Source organism: Harpia harpyja, chromosome 5, assembly GCF_026419915.1.
Source record: "Harpia harpyja isolate bHarHar1 chromosome 5, bHarHar1 primary haplotype, whole genome shotgun sequence".
In the NCBI taxonomy this organism is placed as follows: domain Eukaryota; kingdom Metazoa; phylum Chordata; class Aves; order Accipitriformes; family Accipitridae; genus Harpia; species Harpia harpyja.
In genome coordinates, this window is record NC_068944.1 from 66,623,380 (window position 1) to 66,630,105 (window position 6,726).

A 6,726-nucleotide genomic window follows, 5' to 3' on the forward strand; every position below is an offset into this window, starting at 1 on the left:
GTAGTTATCTCAGCCTTCCCTTCTTTTTAGTATGCAATTGTGGCAGCGTGCTTCCCACCGTCTTACTTGGCTGCTGAAATGGCAGCGCACCAGCTCCATGCTTGGAGCCATCCCGAGAAAATGTTCTGCTGCGGCTTTTAACCATTTAGCTGTAAAGCTCCCTCCGCTTCCACTGTTTCTAACTGCTGGGGTGAAGCAAGGGTTTCCAGTCCTTGTTTACAGCCAGTGTAATCAGTTTGGCTATTTATACTGTACTCATCACAGAGCACTTTTTGCTGTATGAAATGGTCACGGTTATATTTATACCAGTGCAAAAACAAAGTCATCACAAATTGAGGAGGCAACATTCAGAGTATTTTTTCCTTGCTACGTGAGCTGCTTCTTCAGCAATTCAAACTTTTATCGGGCAAAGTCACACTCCTAGGAAGAAAATTCAGCCTGCTGTAAGTCAGGAATCCCACCAGTGTTTTTCTGCACTTGTGTTTTTGTCTTGTGTGAAGTAAATGTGACTATTTAGTCAAGTAGCTTCTACCAGCTGCTACCTCGGTATGAATATGCAGCGCTGCCAGCAAAGTCCATAGAGTTGTCTTAGTACAGCTGAAAGCAGAGTTTGATCCGCTCTGCCAGAGGTACTAAAAATACCTTTTAATATGCTAAGGTATGTGTCTGGCCAGGAGTTGTTTTCAAATGCATCCTTCCATGGAGTTGCTACAAAGTAAATGGAGCCCAACCAGCTAGGTCCTGAGATGCAGAATAACCAGTGCTGGGAATGGCTGTGGGGGTCCAGCCTCTCTCCTGGCTGGGGGACACGGGCACAGCGCTCCCCCCACCTTGTTCCCAGCAGCAGGTTGGGAAGAAGGGACTTGGAGGGGATTTGCAGTGCCCTACCTGCCATATTTGTCAGAGGTGTTTTCCTGGGAAGATTGTTTCCTTAATCTCATTCTCATTTAACTTATTTGATAATTGTTAAATAAAAAAAACCAGGTTGGGCATTTTTCAGATGCGAAAGGCCAAGTGAGGGGCTGCGTTCCCTGCAGAGAAGACCCACGCACAGTCCCACCAGCCGCCGCTCGCCAGCCTCTCCAAGCTCAAACTGTGCCCAGAGGTCGGATCCGTGCACAGAGGCAAAGCCCCAGCCTCCTCCGAGCTGCTGCCAAAGGCTGCGTGAGCAGGGGCGAAGCAGTCGCTCTCCCTGATGGCTGCAGAGCACAGGGGAAACCTTTCTGCCAATTCTCTCTGTAGCCTTGCTGCTTTGAACCGCTGCAGAAATCCATGGCTGTGGAAGGGTTCGGCCCAGCCCTGGCCACACGTGTGCAGGTCCCCAGCCCTGGCCACACGTGTGCAGGTCCCCAGCCCTTGCCAGGGACCATGATGTCCCTGCTGCTGGATTCCTGCAGGGGCAATGCAGGTGGTGCAGGTGGCAGGACGTTACCACCCCACTCAGGATGCTTGCTGGGTTTACAGAAATCCTCAGAAATGGGGATTATTTGTGCTCATTCAATGAGCAAATGCCCTGGCTTAGCAGGTGGAGTCCATGGCAAAAACCCACACATGGAGCTTGTCCAGCGTTGAGGACATCTGAGGCCCGACATGTGACCAAAGCACATGTGTGCGGTCCAAAAGAGGCGTTACCATCTTCTCCGTCACTTGGTCTCGTCTGAGATGGCATCGTTATATGTCGCAGTAAGGTCCTCTGCCCTGCCTGCACAGTGCAGTAGAGCCTGCTCCAAGATAACATTATAACTGCTCGCTGCTGCTTAATGCTCTTTGGAGAATGATCTATGGAGCTCCAGTGGTACGGCCATTAGCATGGCTGGATTAGCAAGTGGAAGCTTTGTTTCGAGCTTTCTGTAATAAAATACTGCTGTGCTGTGGCACACAGGCTAGCTAGGGTTTCACCGCCAACTTAAGAAAATGAGGGCAAAGGGTGATTAAATATTAAGTGGCATGCAAGATCCCAGCTGATGCAGTTCATCTGGTAATCTGAGGATGGGCTGGAGGTAAAAGTAGCTTCCTGAGATACCTGAGAGGGTACTACAGCAACCCATTCTGGCCAGCAAGAGGAGCTTTGGGGTTCGTCCATCAGTTTCCAACGCCAAGAGACCTCAGGGGTAATGTGTGCTTATGGATAGGGACCAAAATGAGGATCCTTGGAATATCTGTATCTTTTTCTATTCAGATTTCCACCTCCTCCATAAATCAAACACTATTTCTGGCTGCGTTAGACTGCCAAGCAGGCTATACTTACATCAGGCAGAATATATTAATGAAAAAAAGAAAAGAGGTTCGTGATTAATGCAGAAACATTTGTTCCCCACCACACCATAAGCCATGTCCTAAAGTCTCTCCTTCAAGCAAAGCTGCTGCTGACAAAATTATTGACCTTCCTTACACTACAGAGCAAGGCTTCTGAAAGACAGCTTTTATTAATTGTGTGTCTGTATGTCCGCACACATGTGTCTGTGTGCCTCTCTGTGCATACGTATATAGAAGGCTTCTTTCACAGCAGCATGTTTTGCAGTGGCTATCAGCTCCCATGCTTGCTGAGCTCACCTCAGCATTAGCAATGAGTGGCATTAAATTATATCCTCACAGCTCCCATCACCTTGGCTGCTGCTACCTGGCTAGGTGAAAGGGCTGTGACGGCTCCTGCTCCACTCCCTCCCTCGCTGGCATGAGCACGGGCAAGTAAATCTGGATAAATCAAGGCCCTTTCCTTTCTGAGGCTTTTGGGCCACCAGTTTACCACACTTCTAGTGATTCTAACTCCCATTGTCCCCCCATCCCATACCCCTTGGAAACATTTAAAGATGGCAGTTTTTTTCTGATATAAGCTGTGCCAAGGCTTGGTTCCTTTAGGAAGACACACTGGCAGTGGAAACATTGACAACTATACAGGCAAATATTGTATTGCTTAAAAAAGTTTATTATTTAGATTGCTCCATTGCGGGGGGAGTTGGTTGCGTGTTGGGTTTTTTTTTTCTTTTTGGATGGTGCTAAAGACACCATAAAATTAGCTACAGTATTATTCCAGTGATATGTACACTTCAAATTCATGCACCTTCAAAATTAAAAGCAACCATGATAAAATGAAGCAAATAAACAGTCCTGCAGAGGACCTAATCCCTTTCCTCCATGCTCCCAGCAGCCACCGAAGCCAGCAGGGGTCCCAGGAGGGCAGGAGCGGCAAGGCCCAGGCTAAGCGACGTGGAGGATCCTTGGGAAGGCTTTGTTGCTCTGCCACGGGGATATTAATGTTTCTGGCCAGCTGACAGCATGTGTGGCGAGCGTAAACATTTGGCTCCAGCAAAGAGTTGCAGACAAGGGAGGCAAGTTGCGCACGAGATAAACAGGGTCCTTGCGATATTGCCCAGCTGAGCAAGGGCTGTCTCCGGTGGATGTCAGCAGGACCGGGCGTGAGGGCCCGCAGCACGCTCAGGGAGAAGCGGGCACGGGCAGAGGGAGATGCAGCCGTCGGTGGGAGGACAGTGGTTTTGCAGCGGAGCAGGGCACTTGCCCAGTGCCTCTGCAGCCTCCTGGGGCTCCCAGCTGCTGGCTTGTCTGAAGGCCCTAGGTGGGTTGAGAAAAACCTTGAAAATATACCACTGGGGACACGTTAGGGGTCTGAAGAAAGAGCTTAGAAGCAGTATTGAAGATGCTTGCGGTACTGCTTTTGATCACGGTGTGTTTTGCATCCAAACAGCAGCCATTTTGCAGGGGGCAGAGGGAATAAGTGGGTAAAGAACACACAGACCTCTTTTTCCCAGCTCTTTCCGAGCAGACCAGCAGTCCGCACGAGTTCAGGCTTAATTCGCACTCTGGGTTCATTGCAACAGTGTTTTAAAACTCGGGTCTTACCCTGTATGTCAGCAGACAGAACAGCACCACTGTGCTGCTGCCTGGGGTCAGCGACCCTTCGGGCTCTTACTTTCCTGAAGGGCCAAGTGGGGAATTTTGCATTTTTGCAGTCTCTCATTCAAATAAATAACTTTGTAAATATTAAAAAAAGACCTTGAGGCCTTAGGCAGCCTGAGGAGAAGGGGTGTAAGGTGCTGTTACACCCAGGGGTGTTACAAACCTGCTCTGCCTGGCTCCATATGCCGGAGGGTGGGTGGCACCTCTCTTGCAGCTACCGCACGTGTGTGTGCATGCGTGTGAAACTGGTTAGCTGGGCTGTTTTTTTCTTCTGAATGTTCAGCATAAGCAGGGAGTAATAAAATGCAACTTTTCCGCAGGGACCAGAGGAAACAAAATACTGCCTGGGTGTAGCTGAGGGCTGAGCCTGCCTCATTATTTTCTGTGAAATAATTCCCACGAGGCCTTGTGGAAACCCAGTTTTTTTTTTCTTCTCATTTTTCTACTTCCTTAAAGTTTCCAAAATACTCTGCTGTAACATATTTTCCCCAGTCACATGTGTTAGCTAGGAGAGAAAAGGTTAAAGTCTCCTTTCATACTATAATGTAATTCATTTCCTGTTTTTCACAACTGTCTAGACACAGATCTAACAAGCATTAACCCTGAATCCCACCATTGGGCTAAAAATAGAGGCTTTAAATATAAAAGTGTGTGGTAAGAGAAAGATTGTAGGTTTCTACCTACCACCAGGAGCCAGCTCTTTTAAAGGAGAACCATTTAATTGTCTATAAGCAAGAAAAAAAACCAACAACAAAAGGACTTCAGTTTCAGAGGTTTAAAAAGGCTCCTGGTTGCTTTATATACACCAGCAGCAGCACAAGCGCTGCCGAGCTGTGGCACAGACAGGTTGATCCCCCTTCGGGAGTTATATTTGTCTGGATTTACACCTCCAGCTATATCCAAAAAAGAAAGAATAAATTCCACTTCAGCGGGAGAACTATAAAAAGGCGGGGATGAAGTCATTTAAGAGATAACCCATGCCGAAAACCATGGGCAGGTTTTGGTGGAGACCTATGGACAACATGTCCCCCAGGCCCAGCTGAGGAGGGTGCCCCAAACCCCAAGGGGAAAAGTGATCGCCGTGGTACCAAGAGGCACCTCATTTGGGGAAGGCAAGGCCACAGTGATTTGGTCCCAACCTACCAAAGCATTTAAACGCTCATTCAGTCATGACCAGATCCAACAGGACTCTCATCGGCTTAAGCTGGATCATAGTTGGGCTGAGCATTGGCCCTAGGTTAAGCCTGGCAATTGCCCCGTGGGTGCGTTGGCTCCTCTGACACTCTTCCCACAGGCTGGGCTACTGCACCAGAGCAGGAGGACGGAGAGAAAGAGATTTCTGGCCTGTAACATGAGCTGAACCCCTCATGAAAGTGCGAGTTTTGCCTGTGACGGAAAAGCAAGGAGAAAACAAAACTGCAGGCCATGCTGGCCCAGCGCTGGGCGTAGGCAGGGAGTGAGGCGGCTTCTAGGCCATCGCTGACAGTTTGTCACACGCTGTTCCCATCAGAGATTACCCACAGAGACATCATTTTGTATGTACTTCACAAATAAAAATATATATGCCTGTAAGACAAAGCTTAACTCAACGCTCAAAAGCCCTGTTAAAATACGTCAAAATTCACAGTATGCCATGAAGAGGAGGAACTCACATTTCCTGCACTGACTGCGTTTCTCCGTCTGTAAACACAAACCCTGCAGGGTTGTTTGTTTATTTATCCTGTGAAGCTGGGAGCCGGTGTCTTTCCTGTCCCACCACCCGCTTTCAGCAGTTGCATGAAAGCAGCGGCAACCCCGGGGGTCCAGGCGGGACCTGCCATCTCGGCCGCAAAACCTGCGGGTGCTGCCTCTTGCATTCAAGGCCTGCTCTGACCAGGACCGAAATGATCCAAGGAAAACATATTAAAAAGACATTAGTTTGTTTGTTTTCTACTAAAAAGCACAGTATACTACGCATCAGGAATGGCGAGGGGTGAACTGGTGTCTTTCCAGCTTAGGGAAGGCCTTTGAACCCACACAAGTTATTTATAGAGCCTTTTAGAAAACAGCTCGCTCCAATGTCTGCAATTTTGATGACAGGAGCAGCTCAGCTTTTGTCAAAAATAAAGCAACCTCCTATGTGATTGACTGGGGTTCACCCCACAACCCTTGTAAGTGGAAGAGAAGCAGAACTGAGGATTAGGGAAAGTTGGGGTAAAGCTGAGTCACAATCTTAATATTTGTTGTGTAAGTAGTTTTCAAAGTGCTTTTTGCCTGAACTCTACTTCTTTATTAGGCTCTAAGACAGACAGTGAGGGCACTTCAAGGAATTATACAGCGTGACTTGTCATCATTGATCAAGGCAGGACCTCATCCATGCTTCAGGCTGCCTCACCATCTATCTCTGAGTGCTTTTAAAAGGGTAGAGGTGTTGGCAGCACTAACATGAAAATGGAAAGAATTGTAGGCAGGCCTCACTGACCCACCCAACACATTCCTAAAAAGATCAAGTATTCCCCTTAAAGGATTTAGTCTATTAAAGTAAGTAGAATTGAGCATTTTCAAGAGAGTTAATATAAGAAATGTGTCTTAACAACAGCTTTCTCATCCACTTGTTTAAAAGGCTCTGGTAATCTTGTAGACTGTCCCATGTTTCCAGAGACTTGTATCTGGGGGTGCAACCCTCTAACTATAGACCTGAGGTGCAGCATAACTACCTGTCCTGGTTTCAGCTGGGATAGAGTTTATTTTTGTTCTAGTAGCTGGTATAGTGTTATGTCTTAGATTCAGTGTAAGAATGTTGATAACACACTGATGTTTTCAGTTGGTGCT